The 26335-nt window shown below is 36.7% G+C and overlaps 1 long non-coding RNA gene across 1 annotated transcript in view; it reads left to right on the forward strand.

Annotated features, from left to right (window-relative positions):
- The window catches only part of LOC129784984 (uncharacterized), a 160724-nt gene that overhangs the window by 48243 nt on the left and 86146 nt on the right, over positions 1-26335 (forward strand). The gene's annotated exons all lie outside the window — the stretch shown is intronic.

Below are 26335 nucleotides of genomic sequence, written 5' to 3' on the forward strand. Positions count from 1 at the left end.
TATATTAGGAATGCTACTTGTCTTTCTCCTTAATCTCGAGTTTGGTAAATTAGCTTTGTAAATGTGAAGGGTAAATATCTTTAGTAATGATCTGTTTCCAGTAGCCAGATAATTTAAAAAATTAAAAAATAAAAAAGAGGAAAAACCTGAAGTGGTATCTGTAGGGTAAAAATAGTAATCATAAAATAGTTTTGCAAGGGAAAATCAACCCAGATATAAAGAAAAATAAAACAGAATAATGGATTTCCTTTGCAGTTGTCTCTGAGGCCTCAGTGCTGTTGATATTAATGCAGGTAAACTAATTTGCGTAAAAAATTTTGATTAGAGTATCTTCTCAGCTGTGTCCCCCCCCCCCCGACTTCACAAGTCACACCATAGTGAGTAACTACATTGGGAATAATTGATTCTGTTATATAGATTTACTTCTTACAGTTGGAGTTTGGAGTGGAAAGAAAGGAGAACGGCATTCTTTACATAATAATAATATGCTCAAATTACTCTGGTAGCCAAAGTTTGATGAAAGTTTTATTTTTAAATGTCCCTATTACCGGTTTACATGCTCCAAGTTCACCACCAGTTTTTAGATGCAAAAATTATTTCCAGGTATTTGACAAGAGTTACTCTCTTACTCTTCCCCTAAAAGCTCTAGAACTCCTTCTCATGCACTACAGCAAGTATGAGTTTGGTTATGATTAATAACATTGATTATCTTTCTTTTTGTTAAAAAACATGGTATGAAAGGTATGAGCTATAATGTAATTATGTACTTTAACTACATCGTAATTCAATAGTAATTCATATTTTGTGAGCAGGTCTGGAATATCACATACAGGTTGCATTAAAAGCAAACTAATTGATTGTAACTCAGGAATTATCAGTCTTCAGAAAACTCAGTATCTACTTTGAGTTTATATCCAGAAAAATTTGAGAGGGATACCATGCTAGAATTCTATAGAAATAAAAAAAATCTTCTAGTGAATCCCCATTTTTAGATACTAATCCTAGCCTTAACATTATCATAACTTTAAAAGCAAGTGTGACAAAATTATAATTACTGCTATTTGTTCTTTAGTTTCCACAGAACCTGTGATGTGTTCTCTACTTTCTAGACATACAAAAAGGAAAGCACATGTCCCAGGTAATCTGCAGCCCAAAGTTAGATGACCAGGCAGATAAATGAGCGGATGAGGGACTTTTATATATATAGATGAGTAGGATCATCTCTATATAATCATCTTTCACTTTTTCACTTACGGAGAATGCCCAGCTCATGGCACCAGCAATTGCTGTGCAGTTTTCAGCAAGGCTATGCTGCCTGAAAGGCTCTCCAGCCTACTGACTTTGCAAACATGTGAACCAGATTTTCAGAAATATGCATATTGAACAGGTGCTAAAAACTAGGCGGGACATGGAGCTGCACCTAGCAGAGATGAACTTTTAGGAAAAATTGGATCCTACCTTGCCAGAAATTCATATGGGTGACACGTGTTTTTATGGAGAACATATTCTCATCTCAGAGGGGCACAGAAGATTAAACACTGATCCTTCTCTGTGTATGCAGTGCAGGATGTTAAAATACACTTGTAGTGCAGGTGGCTTGTAGCAATGGTTGCAGATGAGCAAATATATATGTACATGAACTCTAGAGCTATTTGACAAGTTTGAGTGTTGGCTGGTTATTTATTGGGGTGGATGGCATGGGAGTGCATTGACATGTGGGCTATCAATGCACAGAACTGCAAGTGTAATTGAAGCCCAAGCAAGCGTTACCACACCTCCATTTTACTGTGCAGATAGGCCCGTAACAGCAAAGTGTATTATGTGAAAATTGATTTAATGAAGTAATGGGATATGGGACAGTGACTCAGTTATTTGTGTTCATAGATAACACAAAAAATTCAGAACTGAGGAGTGATCTAGTTCTATGGATTAGCCCTGAAGCATGGTAGTGCTGAGTAGTGGGAAATCTGAGGACTGATACCCTATCTGATGAGGTGTCACTGAATCCTGTTTGGATGAAGGTCCTCTAAAACTATCATTCACACTGCTATTTTGTTATCTATGATCTCTTTTGTTTCTCCTATCAGAAAATCCATGTGAAAACTTCCTTTGTTGCATGGAAGACCATGGAGGGCAAGTTAATGATTTCCAAAGTGATAAAAGAAGGGAGCTGTTGTTTCTGCAGAGCATGTAATTCAGAGTTAGGTACAAATCTTAAGACGGAGCTAGCAAAGACCAATTTCCAAGCTTATGTTTTGCATTATATGTTTTTTTCTGGTCATAGAATTACTGTGAAAATCAGACCTTTCCTAACCCATGTAATACATATTTTTGTTAGAGAAAACATGCCCTCTGAGATTCAAAATCCTATGTGTTCTTACACTGTTATGCTAACAATACAATTCCTCAGGCTGTGAATCATTAACCTATTTTTTTGTCTTTTAAAAACGGATATAAGTCCTGGTCATGCAAAAGCGAAATATTTTCTAATAAACCTTTCTAATGGGAAAAATATCCTTTTGATTCAGTATCCACAGAAGTAGAAAAATAAATTGCATTGCATTTAAGTATGTTAAATGACTTACTTAATCTAAAGACTTCACAAGTGTCTTTAGCAAAGTAAACTTCTAGCTAATAAAAGTTTAATGATGCCATTGTCTGTGGATGACACTTAACGCAAAGGAGGTATGGTCGGTCCCTGGTTTATGTGATATATGAGTACCACCATATTGTATAAATTACAACGGTGTACTAGCAAACTATTCATTATTTTTTAGCATTAAGGGAGCTATTCTTTCAGGACACATAGATGATAGTGTCTTAAAAATACATAACCAGCAATATGGCTGAAATTACGGTACTATATAATAGGGAGTGAATAATTTTCAAATATTCACTGGTTTTCCCAGTACATGTCAATTCCTGTGCTGGAAGGCTTCTGAAAGTGGGGGGAGTGCTTTCTGAAGAAATAACAGAAAATGTGCTGAGGATTTGGAAGATGTTAGCTTTGAGTAGCGGATTTTTCTATTCTAAAAAATACTGAAGGGAACTGATGTTGTGGACTTGCTTGCCACTAGTTGAAAGGTGGTTTCCTTATAAAACTTAAACGTTTATTACCATACATTGGATTGACTTAATGACAAATGGGTCTTCAAGTAGCCTGAAGTTGTATACATAGAGAGGAAAAGGATATACTCTGCCTTTTCCATCTGATCTTTCTGTTGAAGTGGGAAAGGTATCAATCTTATGCCTGTTAGGATGGTTACAAGCGGTTTGCTGGAATTGGGTTTCAGTTAATGGCTTGCTTTGCTCTTGGTTCTCAAAGCTCCCTGTTTCCATTTCTTTCTGCCTGTGCTGCAATGGAACAAGGCTACCAACTGTTACTCTGATCCTGGAAGAAGAGTGTCTGCCCACTTTGTGGGCAGTGCCACCTAAATTGACTGACTTGAAAGCAGAAAGGCAAAAAACCTCTGCAAAGGAGCAGGACACGTATTTCAATTGGTAGCATATTACATTGCCACAGGAATGGTGTGGTCTCTGTATGAAGGGAATGATACTTGAATACCAGAACAAAATTAAAGGAAAAGACTTACATCAGTATAAGGCAACAAAAATGCTATCAACACTGGTGTAGAAGGCAGATTTCTTCATGGTTCCTTGCTTTTAACAAGGATAATTTATTTTGTTTCCTTTAAGTATTGCCACAAGGCCGAGATGTCTAAAGTCAGCACAGAAAAGTCAGCAAGAAAAAAAAAAGTGCTTTTCTCTAAAAGGAATGATAGTCACTCTTGTGTTTTAATCCCACCTCCATCTGTGGCCTGCAGCAAATCACTTAACCCTTCTGACTGTGTTCACCCAACTGTAAAATGGGGATAACAATACCTACTTACCTACCTCAGAGGAGAGCTGAAGGGATTAATTGGTTGATGTTTGCAAGGCACTTTGAAGACAGAAAGTGCTTATTTTAGAGCCTGTTGAAATTATTGGTGACACTGATCAGCTAAAATTCAAAGGGGACCAAACTCATTAAGGTTCTGATCTTCTTCCTCCATTTGGCTATGTTTATGGGTTAGCAAATCTCACTGCATGCGGACAGTTTATTGTTTGTTTGGAAGTAGGGTAGACTGAAAAAGATGCTTTGAACAACTTTGTTAATCCTTTCAACTAACATGTCTTCATTTGCATATCACTGAAGCTGAAGGTTTTATCTTTGATGATTATATAGCAGAACACTTATGGAGACATGTTGAAGTGTTTTTTTTCTAGAATTGTGGTCAGATCAGAATTATGGAAACAAACTAAACCTACCTAATTACATCACAATTAATTTCTTTACTATAAACAGGTAGGATTTTGGCTTTCATAGCATTCAGATAGATTTCTGTTTAGCTATAAGACGTGTTTCTTATGGTGTTCTTTTATGCTGTAAAATGCCATTAGAAACTTGCTCACAGTTCAGTCTGGCTTACTAAGGACAGGATTTGCTTCTGTGGACCCATGGATTCCTGTCTTAAGAGCATATGGATAAAATTAGAAAATCTAGTTCAGATATTCATATACACATCTATGCAGTTTCACAATTCCATGAGTTCTTAGTGCATAGCTTTAGAGACAGTTATATCTGGGATTGTGCGTTGCTTCTCCTACCAGTGTAAACAGAACATAGCTACTTGGAGACTAGTAGACTGAACAGGGAGGGCCCTAAGCGACCTGGCCTAGGTTTGACTCCAGAGGCTTCTCCAACCTGAATTATTCTATGACCCACAGTAGGTCCATCAGACCATGTCCCCGTACCTCTGCTACTAGCAGTGCCCAGAGTCATGTGGTCAAAATACACCCACTTACTTTTGCATGCATTAAGCCCATTTGCTCTACACAATGGAAATAGCATTTTGATGTTGTGTTTCCGCCCTGACAGTTTTTGATCAATCTTTTGTTGAAATGGTGTCTGTGGAACTGTTCGGATGTAGCGAAGTATGCTAGCATGTGCCATGTTTCTTTATCATTTTCACACATTTCTTCTAATTCATTTCTTTGGATGTAGTAGTAGGTATTGATTTTTCACTCGTGAGCTTCTAAGCTTGCCAAAATAATTCCTTTTGTTCATTTGCCCACTTGTTTTGTGTCTGAAAAGTGGCATTGAAAGCAGAGTAGAAGCAACAACTCCCTGTTTAGCTCAGTTTAGCAGTCTGAAGCTCACAAATGTTTTAGTTTTATTGCAACAGCTTTGAAGTGAGGTCTGTACATATGGGTGCTGAACTTCAGCTTGGATACTTGTTTTTGAATCTGCATGCCAGGGATTCCTCCTGTCTCTGCTTCTTGCCAGCATTGGTGACTGAATCTGTTGTTCAGCAAGTAGGGAGGTCACCCAGATTCAGTGACATCCATTCCCATTGTTTCTTTCTTTTGGATCTCTCCTCCCACTATTTCCCTGAAAATTCACTTTAGAATTTCAAATATTTTTTTACTGCTGGATGTCAGGTTTGCATATGCCATTGAAATATGGCTTTTTTCTATCAAAAGGTGCAGGAGTAAGACTGGGCATACATTTCTAAGTCCATGCTTCCTACTTTGGTAATATAATTGATAGCATTTGCTCAGTAACTCTCTATTAATTTGATGTTTGTTGAAAACATGACCCAACATTTGTAAAACAACCAAAAAAATCTCCATGAAATGTTGCTAGACTTTCAGTGCTGCAGTCAAGCCGCCTATATACAATACTTGTTGAAATACCATGGGTAAATACACATATACAGCCTGCTATATCCATTTATTTATAGTCAAATATAAGGATGTAGATAGAGAGCTGTAGGAATATTTATGGCAGGTACATTCCTTTCTCTGTTCATTAGCTGCTGGTGAAATGAGCATGATATTACACACTTGTTATTTTGAGCTGATTGGTTATGAATAGTGAGTGATATTTGCTTTTACTGTTTTGAAAATTGGCTAGGTAAGATTTGGGGCCTGATATTTGTAAATATTCACTGAGGTCGCATGGTGTGATTTCTTCTCAGTCATTAGGTGACCAACCTCTATGAAAGCAGGAAAACTGTTTGAAGTAATGATTGGGATACTTAACCTCTGTTTCTGATTTAATGGGGAGGTAAATGCAATTTTCAGGGTCTCTCTTACTGCATAAAGAGTGCTCCAGCCACATGATATAAAGAGCTAATCTCTTGCAACTGAACTTGCTAAATTTTCATCTTGCTATTCAAATTCATTTTTAGAAAGTGGAACAGGCAACTTTGGGCAAACTTTATGCTGAACGAGGCATCATCCACATAATTTCCATAATGGCTGGAATAAAGACTTTACAAACATCATGGCATGTGCTCTGGCTGATGTGGCAGAAAAGTGATAGTGTGCTAATGCCTGATCCAGATCAGACCTATACAGTTGGGTGATTCAGCCACAATCTCTCTTCAAGAGAAGGTGAGGCAGAATCCTTAAGGAGCATAAGGAACAGAAGATGAGCATCCTAGAAAATGAAGGACATTAAAAATCCTTCCCTGCCTTTTCCTTTTTGACAAGAAGGAGAACTGCATTTGGCTTGTGCATGGATCTTACTGTGAAATAGCTGTGTTCCTTCCTGACAGGGAGAGAGGAGCTTACCATCCAAACTCTTCACTGTTGAACCAGATTATTGCACACATAGGAGAAGCATCTAGAAAATTAGTTGTTATGAATTCATTCATGTGTGCATGTTTGTTCATACTTCAGTATACCTAGTTATGCATCAGCATACACTTAAAAAAAATTCTTCCCCAAGCATACATATAAACAGAGGACAGGTGAGTAAGTGTCAGAGAAGAAGTAAGAAAAAATGCCATTCAAACAAACTTTCCTCTGTGTTTAGCTGTATCATTACTCTCCAAGGTGCAGCTGAACAGAAGTACAGGGAGTCTAGAATCTTCAATACTGAGCAGTGATGGTTCTAATTCAGCCTAATTTACACTTCAAACTTCTTCCATTAAAAATTGTGGCCTACAATCCTGTTTCTTCATTCATGAGTTCAGTGCAACCGAACGTGGGAAGAAAGACGTTAGTCTTGAAATACTCTCTTTACAAATGAATTTGTTATTCTAGGAATTTGCCATAATTTTAAGCAGATGGTTCTATATTTCTGAGGTTATTTTTCGGTACTGAGTGAATATTGTGAAAAACATGCAAGAGGGGAATTCTAAAAATATTACTAGGTTACAGTCTGTGTTCAGGACAGTCTGTACTAAGTGCTATTTTATCTTCTTTTTAAACTTATAAAAACAGGAAGAAGCTTTGCTACTTCTGAGGACCCTGATAAATGTTTCTACCTGTCTTTTTCTAGAAAGATCTCTTCAGGTGCCAAGCAAGGGTCACTGTAACCATGGATACTTATACTCCATTTTCCCCTTGGGTTTCTGTGAAAAACTTGGTATGGTGCCCAGTTTAAACCACATTTTGTGTTAGGTAATCATAGGCTCAGTCTGTTCTTGGGTATTGTGGTTTTAAGTTTTCAACGGTTGCTCTGTGGTTTGAAAGCTGTGTTTTTTATTCCCTCTTCTTTTCTAAGCAAAGAAGATGTTAAAGCAAAGTTGCTTGATAACAATGATTCCACCAAAATAAAGTCTTTTGGGAAGGATTGATTGTTGTGTGGTTTAAAACCGAAACCAACCTAAGAAACCACTTTGCTCTAGCATCAATGCTAGATGCAAAATATATAACAATCTATTGGATTTGGAAAGAGACTATTCAATTTCTGGATTTTGCCAAAATGCACTTAGGAATTAGAAAAGACTTGATCTGTTTTAACATGTATCTTACAAGTCAGTCTTAGAAAGATTTCTAAAGGTATTTTAGTGAAAGGTGGAATACTCATTTTCCATAAGGTAGCCTGTCAATCCTCCTCTGCTGCTTTGATATAGACCTACAAAGGGTCTAAGTCTAGCTGAAGGAGCAATGTAATTCGGCTGAGGGGAGAAACTACAGATTTTTCTTACCTTTCAAAAACATTGAAAGTGTTGAATAAGTGGACAATATACCTAATATGAATGAGTATGAATGACTATATAGAAATGGAAATTGCTCTACTCGATGTGGAAGCAAAGCTCAAGAAGTGCCATATGATCAGATCAGAAGAACTATATCAGCTTCATCAAATTCTGAAAGAATTATGTTGAATGAGAAGTCTTGAAACAGATTTTAATAAATCTGTCAAAACTAAGACAAAGTAATGTGACAATTGAATGGCAAATGCACAGCCTACATGTAAAAAGAATAACGTGGCCTACTATTGCTTTAGTTGTCTTATTAGCATGCAAAGCTTTAGAACCTCTAGTGGGAAGAATATTTAAAAGTGTGGCAGTAAACAGAAAATGCAGCAAAAACAAAGTTGAATTTATAAAGGCCTATTGTAGTAAGAGTACTTAATAGCTTTCATTAATAATTAATTTTCTAGGCAAAGGAAATAGATTCTGCCTGTCTGGACTTTAGTAAAGTATTTCATATGGTGCTATTTGAGTGTGGACAAGCTTAGTTTGTTAAGTTAGACTCTGGGAATTAATACAATATATCTAATATGAATGAGGAAGTTTATAAAGGGAAATAACAATGATGACACTGAAAGGGAAATAGTAGGCTGCAGGAAGGCAATCAGCAGAGCTCTTCAAGGTTCATTGTTGGAACCAGTTACACTTACTATTTTGCTATAGCTTTGGGACAAAAAGTAGTAAGCTACTGAAATTCACTGCTAGTGGAAAATGAGGTGTCACTGTTGAAACTAGGATATCCTCAGACATGACAGAAGTGAGAAAAACATAAATATATTAGCCATTTGCAGGATGAGTCTGAATTTCTCATCTATAGCTGAGAAAGAGCTGTTCTTGCTTATTGAATGTATCAGTAGGGTATACTGAAGGGAGAAAGAAGTACTATTGATGCCATACAGAGCATTGGAAAAGTGTCTTCTGAAATATTTTTTACAATTCTTGACAAGAAAAATGAATTCAAATGGAATAGATGCAGAGAAGGATGATGGGGGTGGTGTGGAATGGAGAGTTGCTCCTGCAAGAGGAGACTGAAAAAGCTTTTGTTCCTTAGTTCACAAAATGAATGTTGAAAGGGGCAATGAAGCAGGATAGTAGACATCTGAAAAGGAAAAGAAATACTTGAACTAGTATTAGCACACAAATGGCTGGATGTAATATTATGGTGAATACACATTGTAAAAACATGAAAAAAAATTTAACTGTCAGAGGAACAAGCTTTAGGAACAGTTTCCCAATAAAAGAGAATTTTAAGCAATTGACTGTTTTGACAGATTTGTTGGGACTTGTTGACCCTAGTTCAGTCCCATTATCCTAGGTTCTGATCTGAAATTCTGTTCCTTTGATAGCTGCAATGTCTGTGAAAGTTAGAATATTACAAACCTGATGATCACAGAATCTAAGCATTTGTGTAACTTTAATACTATGCATTTTTGTTAAATTCAAAAGGGTTTATGTCCCTTTCTTTATGATTTCAGGTGCTATTAAGGTAGCAAGATCAATTTTATGAGACGGAAATAACTGCTGAGAAAGTACCCTTCTGGTGCCTAAACACAAAGTAGTATTGAGTTGTTCATAAAATCCTGATTTTGCTCTAAGAGAGAAGCAATTTCCAGCCACTTTCAGGATTTTAGTGTCCAATCTATTCCAGAGCTGGTGAGTGAGTCTCTGTTGACCAATATGGCAACTGTACTGCTAGTATCAGCTGTAAGTATTTGCACCTTGAAAATGCAGACCTTAGAGCAGCATATAAAATCAGTCATGTTCTGTACTGCTGTTTATCACAAAAAAACCACAATCAAACCCATTAATTCAGTAGTTCCTGACTGACTGTCTAAGGACCACTATTGTAGAGAAGATTCAAGAACAGCCAGTCATAACCAAAGTGTTAGTCTTCGAATATTAGTCAAACACAAACAATTCAAATCTTATGAACAAAGAGACAGAGGAGCCTTTTCATCAGCTGTCTGCCTTATTGCCAGTGGAAGGTGGTTTCCTATAAGAGAGGTAGCAATCAAAGTCAAGAAGAGGCAAGTAAAAGCAAAATGTAAACATACAGAGCCAGAAACCAGGGGTTAGGAGGAGGTCAGTACCTGGTATCATAACAGAAAAGTTTGTGTTCTTAGGCTTCACTTTTTAAATTAGCACCCCACTGAGGGAAAGGCTGCAGTCTAAACAGCAAATACTTTGGGTGCATTGTGTTAGATATTAGGAAATACAACCACAATCACAAATCCATTGGAAAATTGATTTTGTTATTATTAGAATGGTAGCCTGGATGCTACCAGAACATGTTATTTAATATTAAATGCTCTGTAGGTTTTGAATGTGCATTTATATCTGTTCTTGTAAATCGGATGTAGACAATGAAATAGAAGTAGTGTAATAAAGAACAACAGGTTGTCTCTACTTCTAGATAATGTCTAGTTGATTGCAAAGCAAAACCTGTGCAACTTCTTACACTCCAGTCAGGGACAGATGGACAAGAAATGGCAGTGAGTGTTTAACTGGCCTCATGCCCAATCTTTGTTCTAAAGTCCCTGAAAAGCTTCTTAGGTCTGGGTAACAAAACACTGGTAAGTCTGCCTGTGATTCTTTGTAATATTAATTACATGGAAACCACTTTCCATACAGGTAAATGCCTTCTTAGAGAAATAGCTTGTGAGCAGGGCCCACAGAATAAAACTAAAAAGGCAGTTAACTTCATAGTGAAAGATAAAACAGAAACATGTAAAAAAACAAGACTGTATATACAAGGGTTGTACGTATAATAATAAAATAAAGTCCTATGTACAAACATCCCAAAATAGCTTGTCCAACAGAAAATATCATGCAGGAAATGACAGAAGGATCAATATCAGCTCAATTATTTACTTGCAAGTGCTAGAAACAGAAACGTAATCTCCCTGGGAGGCAGTCTAACTTACGCATCTGGCTTTTCAAAAAAGCAATGTGGTGAATTAAGAGAGGAGGATGGAGTGGAGCACAACCTGAATCCTGGTACTGTTCTCAAGGTGGAGAAATCACCTTGAAGTTAACAGCTTTTTATCTGTGGAATGAGGGCTGCTTTGGGAGAAGTTTGGCTGAACAGTGAAGAGAGTGAGGAGTAGCAAGGAAGGAAAGATGAACAATAAGCTCAGAAGAAGCAAATAAATAGGAATAGAGACAGTAGGGTCATTGAGAGACAAAAGCATGAAAAGATGGTGACAGATGAAGTTGGTAGTCCCTCTTTTTTATTTTCAGTTGTCACAAAACCATAGAAAAGCAACCTTATCCTTGTGGATTGGAAGAGGTGAAGATTTCTCAGTCAAGGAGCAGGTCTGTTTGAATTGCTGGAGGCTGAGCAGAATGACAAATGAAAATGCAGAGGAAAATGGGGGCCTTAGGGGAAATTTGTCCTAGCTCAGCAAGGACAGGCATAGTAGCAGATTCACAGAGACTTATTTATCATCTAGGGAAAAAAGACAAGAGAAAGTAGAAAAAATAATGGACTTACTTAAACTTTATTTCTGTGAGAAATATTTAAAATGCAAATAGACAGACACAAAGTTCTTTAATAGGAAATGTTGGTGCATATGTGCTTGTGTGTACTCTAAAAAGAAAGGAGTGGAATGCCTGTGAAAATGTAAGACTGGGAACTTTCAAGGCAGGAAACCCAGTTTTATTCCTAGCGCAAGTAGAGCACAATGAGTAGAAGTCAAATAAGGATCACACTACAATTTCCATCTCTTGCTGTTAAATAGCAAATCTCTTTATCTGTTTGTCCACTATGTTATTACTGAAACATTGAAAATGTATTTTTATCTCTATCAAATAGCAATTTTCTTTCTACTACTATTAAACAGGAAACCTTTGTGGATTATTCCTCTGGTTTCTTGCATGCATACCTGAGTACACAGACACCCACCCCGCCACCCACCCACCCCCACACCCACACACATTCTCTGCCCTTTGAACTGTGAAATGGTGCACAGGGGACACTCTCTTTAACTTAACAGTGGACAAGCTGTAGCATATTCCCCACTGAACCACATGAGAAAGATCCTCCAAGGACCAAAATAATCACTACAACAGTTCACCAAAATAGCATTTTATCTATTCTGATTACAGGAGTTCCGTAGATGGAGGGCTTTACTTTTTGTAGACTAGTGCTATAATAGCCCTGAGGGTCCCGCCAGTCTCACTCCTAATCATGAGGACCTACCTACAGAACAGAAAGGGTTTATTTAGTTCTTCCCTGCAGTAGTCAACAGGGTGTCATTTGGGTCGAAGTGTAAGATGGGGCCACTTGTCCGTTAGGAAGTGGAATGAAACCACTAATTCATTTTATGTAGACTGCAAAACAGCTGCCAGACAGTAATAATTTTCAGTCACTGCTGACCTGGGGTAGATTTAACAAGTGACCTAGAAATAAAAAGCTTGGTAGGCAACTGCAAATCCCCCGAGTTATTTGAAAAGGCATGCTTCTAAAAGATTTTGAAATGTATAATTTAGTAAGAGACAGACAATATGTTTTAATTAATATGCTTGTATTTTTCTAGGTCAGATTTTCTTTTCCACTTTACTTGATACTGTCATTTATATCAGTAAAGAACAGATGTAAAAGACTACTTCATAAGAATAGTCGTATTTTGTATCAACTTTGCATGAAATTATATTAACTGATGAACAGGAAAGTGATACAGAATCAAACCGGGAGTGCAAATTTGCATTTATGAAAATCAGTGGAAGTGGTAAGAGTAAATGCAGTGCATTTGAAAATTGGCAAAATATTTATTTGGTTGTCCCCGTCAGGGAGGTATCCAGGACAGGGTAATGATATCCAGGACAGGGTAATGAGACTGTTTCAGGGCAAGGGCGTAGGCGAAAAAGACACTTAGGTTTTGAACAACACGGGGGTAAATTAGAAAATAATGAATGGCCTAGAGAAAACAGAGGAGGAGGTTATTGTCTTCTAATTTTACAAGACTCAAAATAAGGATACAGTCAATGAACTTAAAATAGTGGTGACCTATTGCTCTTTTGGCCGAGGAAGCCACACAGCTGGTGTGCCTGAGTACAGTAGGAGAGGGAGGTCACTGGCCAGACGTGTTCTGTGTGCTGTTAGAATTTTCAGATCACTGAAGCTAAAAACATAGAGCATATCCAGAAAGGAGAAGATGCTTATGCAAATATTGTACATATCTAAAGCTGTTACAATCAGTAATATCTGCTTCCATAGTAATAAATTTCAGGCAGAAAAGGTATACATGATTATTCACTTTTTTTTTCTGCTAGGGTTAATTTTCTGATGTTTCAGCTCCCTAAATTGGTTCATTGTAGAACTGGAGCCCATACAAGGGAAGTGGTGGGATTATATTGCTAGGATCAAGGCTGACATTAGTGGGACAAGCCATTAGATCTTTTTACCAGTAACGTGAAAATGCATTTTTAGAGATCTGTGGAAAATATAATGAATGGCATGGGGGGAGGGAAAGCAAAGCATTTGTCAACTGGGAGAGGAGTGAGTTGTTTTTTTTACTGCTGGCCGCTGTCAGATGAAGGGTACTGTGTAATATGCACTAGGGTCTAACACAGTGTGGAAATTCCCATATTGACATAAACCACAACATTTTAATTTACCTAGAGAGGAACTACACTCCAATCCTTGCTACATAGAACTTGTCAGTTGGGACTCCAGGGTTTTATTAATGGCTCTACCTTTCATGTGCTGGATGACTCCAGGCAAGCCATTTAACTGCCACTACATCAGCTTAATGCTTTTTAAAAAGAAGATAACAGTGTGTGTACTTGAATCCAAGAAAACCTTGAATATTAGATGTTCTTATCATATTGGTTGGGTTAGGAAACATGCATGCTAAGTTAATGTTTATTAAGTTAGGTTGTTGTTGTTGGCTTTTTTTTTAAAAAACAACAAACTAAAAGTAAACCAGCTTTGGTTTTGATCTGTTGATAAAGATGACCTCAAATTACCTTACAGTGACTGTGACAATACTGTCCCTAAGAATGGAAGAGAAACTATTAGTGTGGTCTGCTTGGCCTTCTGTCACAGAGGCAAAGTTGCCTCACGTTTACTACAAGGCATCACTCCCCAAAGGCTGACCATGAACAGCCTTTGCCTCTACTAAATCAAGGTGATCGGTTGTCTTATTCCATGTCTGTCATAGTACTGTCTCCTCATTTTCTGAACCTGTAATGTGTACAAAATATTATTCTTTTACTTCCAGCCAGCAAGAAACTGTTAGCTATATTATTTTGGGCTCTTTGATGGAAATATTGAGTTTTGCAGTTTTACCCATAGATGCTGAGGTTGTTGACCTCTATTGAAAGAGTTTGTGGGATAGCTGCTGAGCCATTTCTGTCTTCTGCACATCTAAATTTTGCTCTTGATGTTGACAGTTTCATAGTTCCAGTAGGATAGAGCTGTCATCAAGGGAAGTTGAGATCACACAGCATGAAATCGTCCCTCATTTAAGAGACACTGAAGGAGAGTTTTGAATGTGAAGAACAAATAATTTTACCTAACTGAATGCTTCGGATGAGAGGAATGAAGAGGACTGAACATGCAGATGATGATGATGGTGGTCTTCTAGGGGTTTGCACCGGTTTGAAGATGTAATAAAAAATGCTTCTGAACATTGATTACACATGTAGGGACAAAAAATTATGTTCCTCAGATCATTAGTCTATGAATTTCTATGGTAAAGTTCTAATGAATTGGTTAAGAACAATTCTTTTACTGATCAAAGTAGAAAAGTTTTTACTGGCCATGAATTCATAGATAGGACATACAACACCTTTTACTTAGGTTTGTATTTTGGTTGTAGTATAGAATCTGTGCACTCTAGATAGAAATGTCTTTACCTGGGTTTAGAAGGGATGTTTGTCTGAACTAAGTTTACAAGCTCAAGGGGAATAAATTTCTAGCTTAGGCAGAAACTCCCTTTTTTTTGCAGTATACATCCAGACTGAATGGCTTCAGTATTAATAGTGCCCATCTACAGTTGTCTGTGGAGGGAGTTACTCATCAGCTGGTTAGGGGAAAATTCTGAGGCTCTTCATTAAAAAGAAACATGTGATATTACTTCAAAAATATAAATGAATTAAAAAATAGTGAGGACCAGTAAACAGAGCAGGACTTTGCAGAGTGAGGATTTTCAGCTGGCATAAGTTGACACAGAAATGTATGTCAGTTATTCAGGCTAACTGCTATGTGTAAATGTAATACTTATTTCCCAGAAGCAGTGAGCAGTCAGGGAAAGCAGTAAGAAATGGTGACTTGTAATTTGCTGACCTGAAAATTGTAACTAGTTCTGATATATTGTTGTTAGTTAAGTACAGGGTAAAAAAATACTTTAAATAAATATTGAGTAACAAATGATATTAAGATCTTCAGGTATTTATGGTGATATTTAGAATGCTTAACGAGTACTAGATGTGGAAGAGATTATATTTAAACAGAGGGTATGTGATCTTGGGAAACTTTCAGTGCATGAATTAATATACTCTGTAAAACTCCATTTTACAGTTTATGATAAATTATCTTGACATGAATAGCAATGAATTCAGAATGTAGTTTAGTGAACTGGACCATGGGTTAGCATCTCTTCTCTTAAACTCTGAAAATTAAGAAACATCAAAACAATGACTTCTGATAATCCCTTCAAATAAGGCTTAAATTCCTGAAGTGATTCCTTTGCTGAAGCAGCTGCTTTGTGTAACAATTGAGCCTTATACAAAGACTCCCTAAGGCAGGAAGATATGCAGGATGCAGGCTTGAAAGTTTGCTGGCCCAATCAAGATTTTTTATAGCCTTGGGCTACATGGCACCAGTTAATTTGGGGAACTGTTTAACTGACTTATTTATACAATGTTCCTCTCTGTGTTTAACTGAAAGCTCTTGGCTATACCAGTTGGCATCACCATAGCCCTTCTAAAATAACTAGAAAGCTGGTATCAGTGAATCGGTGATGCAGGTACAAGTATGAGTGAATAGAATGAAAACAAAGAAGTGAAATAGAATTTTTGAGTAATTTTCCTTTTCCTCTTGCTGTTGACCTACCACTGACTGCTTAACACTGCAGCTCCACAATATAATCCCTGTTCCTCCAACTGAGTCCTCCATCCTTAAGAATCCCCTCCAACTTCACATTTCATTCTAAAATCTGAAGCAATGACACGTTATACCAAAATATTTTCTAGACGTCCAGTAGTTAGTAAATACATCTATATTGGTAAATGGATTTTTGTATAGAGCTGAGACTCACCGAATTTTTTGTGTATGGTGTTCCCATGCTTGTATCAATCAGAGGTTTGTAAGAAAATGCTACAGTATGATGTTTATATGCATCTTTTTAATGGAGCGTTACTTCATTTGAAAGTTCACACCACATGTGACCAGTGACAATTTAATGAACACTCTGCAGCTTGAATACAGCAAATCACCATTCAGGGGGGATGACTCATATCTTACATTTCTACCATAAGAGATTGTAACTCAAATGGAAATGAGAGAGCAAAGTTAAAATGGAAAAAGACGTGTAGCACCCTACAAGAACATAGATAATACATTGCATTTTATAAACACACAAACTAATAATTCTGATCTTTAACATAACTTTAATCTATTGTCTTGCTAAAAGGAGGTCTGTTGCACTCTTGAGAGTATTGATTTGAAAGAGAGAGAAAGGTGCAGTGATCAGGTTCTTCTTTCCTATCCTCAACAACTGCAGGCCTGGCTCACCTCTAAATATGAAGCCTTAACATGGTATCACTGGAGTGGAGAAAAAGCCATCAACCTGCCACAGATGGCACCCCAGGTTCTGTTCTTCATGATGAATAATATCTGCTGTTCATTGATGTAATCAAAAGGTGACATCAATTGATCCCAGACCTGCATACTATTTTGGTACTTTTTCTGGTTCTTACCTCAAGGTTTTCCTGTGCTTAGTTTTGACTTCATAGGAAAACTGATTTGGACTTATCTCTTGAGCTGAGTATTTCTTCGTATAATTTGTATTAAACATATTCTTTTTTTTTCCCCGCTGAACAACAGTAGAAACACATTTCATACAATCAGTTCTCTGTCAGAGAAATCTTTGTAAAATTAACATTTCCTCTTTCTGGAAAAGCTACTTTTATTTGCCTTTGTTTTTCAAAGGCATAAGAGGCATCTAGTCAAAACCAATCTGCTTCCTTATGGGAACACATCCAGCTCAATATTCTCACTGTGTAATTCCTTCCTGCCACACTCTTAACTAGGAATGCTTTGAACCACATTGCATATCTGTATGGTCATAGCAGATATTTTGAGCTGTAGCATCTTCTTTACTTTCATGTAGACTACAGCAGAGGTGAATGGTTTAATTGATCCATTTGCTTAGGTTCCTGCAGAATGTCGGTGATGAATATCTATTGCAAAGCTAACAGGAAGAATAACTAGTGCTTTCATTAACTTTGCTTGCAACCTGAATGGACGGGTGCTTTAGTTAGAGTTCCTTCAGTGTTGTAAGCAGCATACACAATCTTACACAAACCACCTGGTTTCATATCTGTGAGATATGTCCCCAGAAATCGTAGCATCATACATAAATGGATGCAGTGTGAATAAAAGCACAGCAGTTCCAGTAATTTTTATGGAGTGGATGCTCTCCTTTAAGCTACTAGATGGATTAGAAGGAAGTAACTCGGGTCCAGAGAATGTGAATTACATGACAACGCACACTTAAGAACAGATTTGGTGAGAGTACTTGCACAGCAAAGTATACAACTAATGCGAGCTCCACAGATCTTTCTTTTTTTCTCTCCTATTTCAAAAAGAAGAAATTAAATTCAAGAGGTGACACCAATTCTTACAGAACTGAAATTTTAAAAAAAATTTACAAATATATCTGTATACCTACTAAATCCGCTTGTTTGCAGCAAATGCTTGGGTACAGTTTTCTATTCTGTTTCTATTCTGTGTGTTTTCTTCTGAAGTCATTACAATATACTTCTTAAATGCTTGAGATAATTCGGCTTTTCTATGTGGTAGATACAGTATAGCTTGGTAATGACAACCTTCATTTTTAACCTACACAAGGCTTTTTTACATTTAACATTACATTTAACATACAGTCTAGGAAATATGGTCTTCACTTGTACAGTGCTTTAAGCTACACTTTCTTTTTAAGGCATTTGTTCTATGAGCTATAGTATTCATGATTGCATCATCTATTGCATGCTTTGTGGAAATTATTGCATTAACGATCAGAATAGCTAGTAGCTCCAGTGGGACAACAAGAATAATGATGCATTAATAGAGAATGAAATACATTATTTTTGTCTCAAGAAAATTTTAAATAGTTAACTATATAGCTGTTTCAGCTACAGGCAGCAAATGGGACAGTGTACAATAATTATTGAAGCAGGTAAGAGATTTCAGATATTACAGGCCTAACATGTAAGAACTCTGAATAAGAACCTGCATTCCAGCAACATTTCCTATTGCAAGATTTCCAAGATTTTGATGAGAGCTCAGAACAAAAGCTGCTCTGTTCCTCCTGGGGTTTACGTCAACCAGTTGTCATATTATTCCTGATACTTTGCCAATCATATTGTATGCTTTGAGAAAGGGATGAAAAAGAAGCTTTTTTCCTTTAAAGAGATTTAAACTCCAAAATCTTATTGCTGTGTCTATTAATTGCAGAAGGGACAGGCTGAAGTGCCAGCTATAAAGTACTGCAGAGGTACTGCTGACAACATTTTTACAAGGTTCCACATAATGGCATTTCTGTATGGTGACCTTAAGGTTATAGATGGTCGCATAAACTTTAGATCTGTTTAAATATTTTTTTTTATGGATAGAAGTGCAGTACAATGGATGGGAGGATGGGATTAGAAAGAAATCTAGTATCATTAGCAATCTTTATTTTCTAGTTTTCTTCAATATTCTGGCGTTTTTTAAATTCTGAGTACTTGAATTTACAACTTAGAAAAATTTTTACACATTTTTGATGCAAATACATTTCATTTGGTTGCCTGCAACAGCTTTAAACATTAAAGCAATGCAAAGAGGTATAGTCTTCCATGCACTGTGCTCAAAGAGAGTATGCTTAGGGGACTGAAGTCCTGGGAACTGTAGCTACTTTTTTTAGGGGAATATGCTTTTATACTTGTATCTGTGGAATAGCTTTGTCTTCACAGAAATGTATTATTTGCATTTGCATTGTACTGTGTTGATAAATACCCTTTAACACAGGTATCACAGTGCTACAGAATAATTTAGTTTGGAATCTTGTTTCCAGCTCTTGATCTGCATTTTGAAATTTCATTTCTAAACTAGACAGTCCTGCAGTCCTGCAATCCCTTTGCTAAGACATTTCCCCAGAACATTTCCCAGAGAGTGACTGGGATTGTGTCCACAGATGCATGGTTACAAACAATCCTTAAATTGCTAATGCATTGAGCCAAATAGGCTACCAAGAAAAGCAGCAACATTCCCTGGTAGCCAAATGGCCTATGCACTGTACACCAAGCGCATTTATTTCTCATCTTCAAAGTCATGGGTAAAACACATATTTTGAAATGTTTGTCAAACAAGATGATAATCCTCTAGCTTAACGGTAAAGAAGAGGTACAAGTGCCCTTCAAATATCTCCTTCACTAGTAGTTTCGCTTCTTTTTTCTGTGCCACTGGAATGATTGAGAAATCTCGATCTATCCATAAGCCTTTGTTTGAGTTTTCCAGAAATCAAATTTCTCAGGATCTTGCCAGGTTATTTCATTATGGGCTCGGTATTTTCTTGAAAGATATTTTTTGCAGTCATTAACTAGCTTTCACTTAATCAAACCTTCTATTTAAAGAGTCTTGTGGGGAATAAAACTCCACTGATTTCTTCCATTTTTTAAATCAGTTTTCTAAGCTACTTTTGATAGCTTTACTAAGGTAAAATTGCCACTGAACATGCTCAACACAAAGTGAGTAATTCTGGATTCAACTATATTTTCTTAACTAAAGGCTTCAGAATTGCATTTATTGTGATCATTAGCGCTGTCTTGATTGTTCTATAAGGTCACAATTTGTAATAAAAATGATATTTCTAAAGCTCAAATTCATGCATAGCATGGGCTGAACTAGTGTTGACTGAAGTGGAATAACATTCAGCGATTTTGATCTGATGTGAGAAACTTGTTCTCAAATTTTCTTCATATGGGCATTTAGAATTGTAAATATTAGTATTATATTATCTGAGACATGCTTGAAATTTTAGTATTTTAGAGTGAGAAAACTATCAAATTATTCATGTATATACATATATATATAAAAAAAAATCAAATATAACAAATTAACTTTCACTCAGTTTATGTCAATTTTTACAATTTGGTTACCAGTACTGTCCAGAGTTAGAAATGAAACTGAAAGCTGGCTCATGGGACAAATGGTCATGTGGAGTCAATTCTCTTTTTCCCAGGACTGAAACCAAAACATGCTTAAGTGCTGAACTATGAAGATAGTTTTTCCCAAGAAAAGTTCTATGGCTGGCAGGAGGTGAGACATATCCACAGACCGCTAACAGAGCTGCAAATATAGCCTTGGCCAAAGATACCATTGCATCTACTTCCTAATTTTTGACAGTGTTTTCAATAGCAGTTCCTTATTTAACACATATTATCTCCGTATATATATACTTACAGCTTATTTTTGCTGTAGAGACTATATGCTTTTATAATATGCATTTTCTATATAACATATAGCAAGGTCCCTCTTAAATAAGGAAGAGAGATTCTGGTAACTATACAGAAGATTGCTTTACGATCTGTTACACCAAATACCCATAAGGATCAACAAAAATTAAATAAATCTCAGCAGGGTGCCCCACCAGTAGTCACAAGGCTGACATTTTCATAGCTGATGGCAAAATCACGTACATAAGACCATGGAAGTATTAACAGAATTTTAAGGATAACTGAAGTCTTGATATGCTTTTCAAATCTTTACACTTTTATATAAAATACTAGAAGCAAGCAAAAAAATTGGTTTATTACTGCAATAAATTAACCTAAAAGAAAGACTTAGAAGCCATGGGTCTGAATCATAATGTTGGTATTAATGATACAGGAAGGCAGTGTTCCTTGTGTAATACTGCAAGTTTCTAAAATATGAAATGTCATGCTTGTGCTGTATTTCATAGATGGGAGATAAATGGAACTACATAGCATGAAATATGAGGGAGTAACAGAATCTGGTACAAGAACTTTGTAAAATTATAAAGGTTAAAAAATGTTATCACAGTAGAGAAGATTCATCATAATTAAATCTGGGGAAAATGAGGTATTTGCAGAGCTTATTTCATTACATTGACCTTTTTATCATACATTACTTAAAATGTGATGTTGAGGACTGTCAGAGGGCATGTTGCAGCAAACAAGATCAAAGGGAAAGGTTTTGCTTTGAGACCTGATTCCGTGGAGAAAAAGTGTGTTAATGGTATTGAACTCTTATGTAGCATTTTGTTTGTATATATCCAAAAGCTTCGAGAAGAAAACCCGTTCTCTCTGTTGTACAAATCATGAGATGGAGGCACAGAGATTTACCTAACAGTGTCATATTGAAGATTATGAAGTTGGGAGCAGAACTGAGAGGAAACTCTAAATCTCTTTAACTCCATCTCAGGACAACACTAAAGGTATGTATTTGTGTATTTTTAAGTGGCTACATTAACTGTCGTATGTGACTCTCTTCAAAAATAAGTTCAGTTACTTGATTGCATAGCAATGCATCCTTTCTGTTGTAAATGTTCATAGCATTAACTATATTGGTGCGATTAACTACAGGCAATTTTACTTAAGCAATAAGCCAGGTTACAATTCCATTGAGTTTGATAGGAGACTTTAGGGGACTGCTGGTATGGGGTCAAGTAAACCTCCTCCTCCTCCTATTTTTGTTATTATTATAGTTACTCTTTGTTTGGGTAGTGTCTGCAATGTTCTGGGCAATTTCCCAACATAAAAGAAGGCAATATTTCCTTCCTTAAGAGGTTACATGATTGAAAAAAACAGAGGAAAAGATAAAGAGTAGAAAAGGTCAGAATAGAAACCACTAGTGTTTAACATCTTGTCACATTTAGTGAGTTTACTGAGTCACTGAGTAATCTCCAAGAACACCAGTCTAGCCATAATCAACCTAAAAGAAGGCTCATCCCATCTTTAATAATTTAACCTGTTTGTGTGCAGGTGACTGTTGGTCTTTCGTAAGAAAGTAATGTTCTTTGTGCCAGCTGTTGATTTGGGAGGGCACCATGCAAAACTTAATGTTTAAATAGGTTTTAGGCATACAGCACCTACTGATGGTGAACCATTCTTATCTGCTGCTCCGTGCATAGAACTTCTGTAAAATATATGTAATGGGTGATTTTTTTAATGTGTGAATTGGTGCTAATGTATTAAAAATACAAATCAGCTCACAGAGGTAAATCTACACATACAAGCAGTTCTTAATAAACCAGTTAATATTAACACTACAAAAGAATAACACATCAAGAAGTAAAATCCTACAGAGATTAGTAATGGGACAGAGTGTCTAAGGCTTTTAAGTTCCTAATTCAAATTGAGTTTAGGTCTGTATCAGCCAAATATTACTGTTTGATTGTTTTTCACAAGTCTATAATAAAGACATTTACTTGTCTTAATTTGTGTGCCTACATCATGACAATTATGACTGCAATAAAAATCTTGTTTTAGCAGACTTCATAGATGCACTTAATTAACTGTTGATTGCATATGGAGACTTGGAAACTCTTAATAACTCTATTTGGGGGATTCCATCTACATATAGACCTCATCAGATTGGTTATCCTTACAAGCACTAAATTTAGATTAAAAAAATGTGTGTTTATAAAATGCAAGCACCAGAACAGAGCCAAAACCAGTGATTACACTTCTGAGCTTGATGGTTTTTGGAAATTCAGAACTCAGCCAAGTATTTTGATATTATTAATTAATATATTTTTATCTAGGATTAAGTTAGTTATGCATATTACCTGTCTGTTCTCTAATGTAAACATTAAACTTCTTGATAATGGTATAAGTTAATTAAAGCAACCTATTTTTTCCACATTATTCTATTGCTGTATCTTTAGCTGCCATGAAAGTTACATTTTCTTGTGTTACAACCCACATTAGATGGTAGATAAAACCAGAAGCAGCAAGAAAGAAACATCAGAAAGGAACAGTATGCTTTTTATCACAATACTGCACAGATAAAATCTAACAAACACAGAAGACTGGAAAAGGGGAAAGAAGACCTTCCTAACTGCTTTACAAGCAGGGTTAGCAAAAAATACCTGATAAAAAAATTACAAATTAAAAACTCCAATGCCAGGTTAAAAATGCATAAAAATTTAAAACAGTCAAGTGAGATAAATAGTAACAAAAAATCAAAAGGAAAATGACAAAGTTTTAATTATTATTTTTCCTTGGATTATGTTTCTCATGTGAGCTAATTATTTGTAGATTTTAAATAAATTTCTTAAAATGAGTGTTTTGCTATTATTTGCTTCATTTTAACTGTTCACTTCTTGTACATTAGGATCTGTGTAGACTAGGGGTTTTTCTAAACTGGAATAAAAATTGTTCTTTTAAAATATTGTAATTGCCTGTAACAGACTGCCAGGGTTTTTTGTGTGCTAACTTATTATTTTTCAATTTGCTTTCTGTCTAATGCTGAGGTTTCATGAACATTTTATGTGAGGGTTAACTGTAGATTGTCAGGGAAAGGGGTGTTTTCAAGTATTTAGAAACTGGCTGAAAACTAAGTATTTTCAGTGTTAGTTTTCAGTAGGATCAGTGAGCTGATCTTGTTTATCCTTTGTCTGTATGATCTGTCGAGCCCACACAAGGGAAGTGGTGGGAACAGGCAGCTGGAGATAAAAGGAAGTTGGATTGCCCTGTTCAGGAGCAGCACAGTCTTAGATCAGCTTAAATTGACTGTGAAATCTCACTTTTAGTAGAGAGGGAAATTTGCTGATTTACAGAGCAAGAACATTTTTACTAATGTCTGATTTCTGTCGTACATGGGTTCAAATTTACAGTAACTTTATTGAAGTGAATAGACTTAAAATAGTAGGGAAGTGTTAGGGATATTTTTTAAATTAGGAAAATCGTTATACCCATCAAAAGAAACAGTTAATTTGTTCAGTGATAGATAAAACAGCTTTTTGATTCCTTTCATCTCAGCCTTTACAGGCTTCCTATTTAGGCCCAGGGTCTGATGGGGCTGTGGGATCTGCCCAGGCTGTTTTTGCCCCTTAATCCATTTATGAAAAAAATCAAAAAACAAACATGGAAATGTGTGTAGCAACTTCCCCAGTGCCAGTCTGTAGATCTGTCAGAAGGGTTCTTCTGATAATGGTTCTGTCAGTCCTCTGCTGACTCATCTTTGCCACAGAAATTTGTTGTTGGAGGTGAACATTACTGTAGGATTTTATTTCAGTAGATAGGTCTTACTGACTTACTGCCAGGGCACAGGGGGCTTTAATAGCCCTTAATGGCCCTTACCAGTCTCCATAAGACCACTGCCACCCCAGCCATGGCACAGGACCCCCTTTCAGCACCCCTGGAGCCATCAGTCCTTGCACTGGTGATGCTGTAAGGTGCCTGCCTCCAGCCCTGCCACATCCCTGCCCTGCCTGGCCATAGGCACTGTCGAGGCAGGGCCACCTGTGGGCTAATGTCCCAACCTGACCTTGGTCCTTGCCTCCACCACACACTTGCCTTGGTGCTCTGGGGTGTCCCCAGCTGCCCCCTAGCCTGCCCCAATCCCTCATAGGGGTGGTGAGACAGGCCCTGGCTGGGGCTTTTAGGTAGTTATAACTGTTGTAAAGCAGGCAGTGGTTTCAGCCATTCAACTATATCATAAATCAATATTGAACACAGAAAAAAATGGAGATTCTGCCAGTTGTCCCTTGCTTTTTAATTTTTCCATCTCATGCTCCTTCTGGGGAGATCTGTTTTCACAGTAATTTTGCATGAAGTGGAATGTATCTTTATTACATTTAATAAAATGTGCCCCAAATTACAATTGCCTAATCAATAACTATCTGATACAACTATTTCTAGCAGAAAGGAAATTAAATTGATAAGTGGGCAATCTCTGTGGTCAGTAAAGTTTAATATTTAATGAAATTATTGACATTTTCTTACTGTGGTATTATTTTTTGTATTGAAAGTTGCCACTGGAAGCATAATTTATGCTATTTCGATTGGGTTTCTCTTAACAACCAATATACATTTGTATAGTTTATCTTAGAAAAGATTTTGCACAACATTGATATTTCACATAGATGTCTAGCTTGAGTAGTCTGAGATTTCTTTTTGTTGTTAAATGAGGAAAATTGTTTGTCTGTCACTCATCTTTGAAACAGAAACAACACTTCAGTGAGACCTTCCCTGTCACCTTCTCGTGTCTCCTTTTGTTTACCTGACACTGTTGTGAGACATTTGGAACCCTCCAACTCAATATAAAACATTTGCTTGGCAGGTTGGGCCTCCTCTTCCTTTGATGGATATAGCACATGTGAAGGAGAGTTGTTGGACACATCTGATCTTGTCCTATATGCTTGTGGAGCTTAGCTCTTCTGATTTAATAACTTACAAAAATTCTTCTCCCTGTCCTTGAAAAAGAGCAGCTCCAAACTCAGTCTGCTGAAAGCATTTCAGTCTCAGATGAGAGCAACACAACATACTGCTGCTGTTGTCTAAGCACAGATGTTAAATACTTTGTACTTCACATTTCTGCTCAGTCTCTTTGTTTTCTGAGTGATCTTCACTGGGATTTGAAGCCAGCTATGAAGTGTGCTTTGTGCTGTATGTAACCAGGAATAGTCCATTCCATTTCAGGTACAACAGCAGAAGCAAGACCTTTGCTGTTTTCCGTAGTTAACAGGGATTAGTTTTTGAATGTTTACACAATTTCATTATGGGGAAGGATACAGAGAGAAATAAAATAAGGAAGAATATTTGAGATAAAAAACTTCAAAAAATTCAACAGTGCGTATATGCACTTGGATGTTTGTTCACTTTATGTGAGGGAGAAAGTTGGACAAAGTTGCTCAACTCAATAACAATGCCACCAGATTTTATTTTCATCATGATTTATACAGATGCACACCTAAAACTTGAACTGTTGTTGTTCAGCACATGGAAAAGTACCTATTCCCCTTATTTTGAGTAGGCAAATCTATAGCTGGCCTCTTGCAGATCACTTTTTTCTACTATAAAGATTTACATTTTGCCTGAGACTATTCTTCAAGCTACACGTAGCAGACATG

This window comes from Falco peregrinus, chromosome 8 (genome assembly GCF_023634155.1).
Source record: "Falco peregrinus isolate bFalPer1 chromosome 8, bFalPer1.pri, whole genome shotgun sequence".
NCBI classification, from domain to species: Eukaryota; Metazoa; Chordata; class Aves; order Falconiformes; family Falconidae; genus Falco; species Falco peregrinus.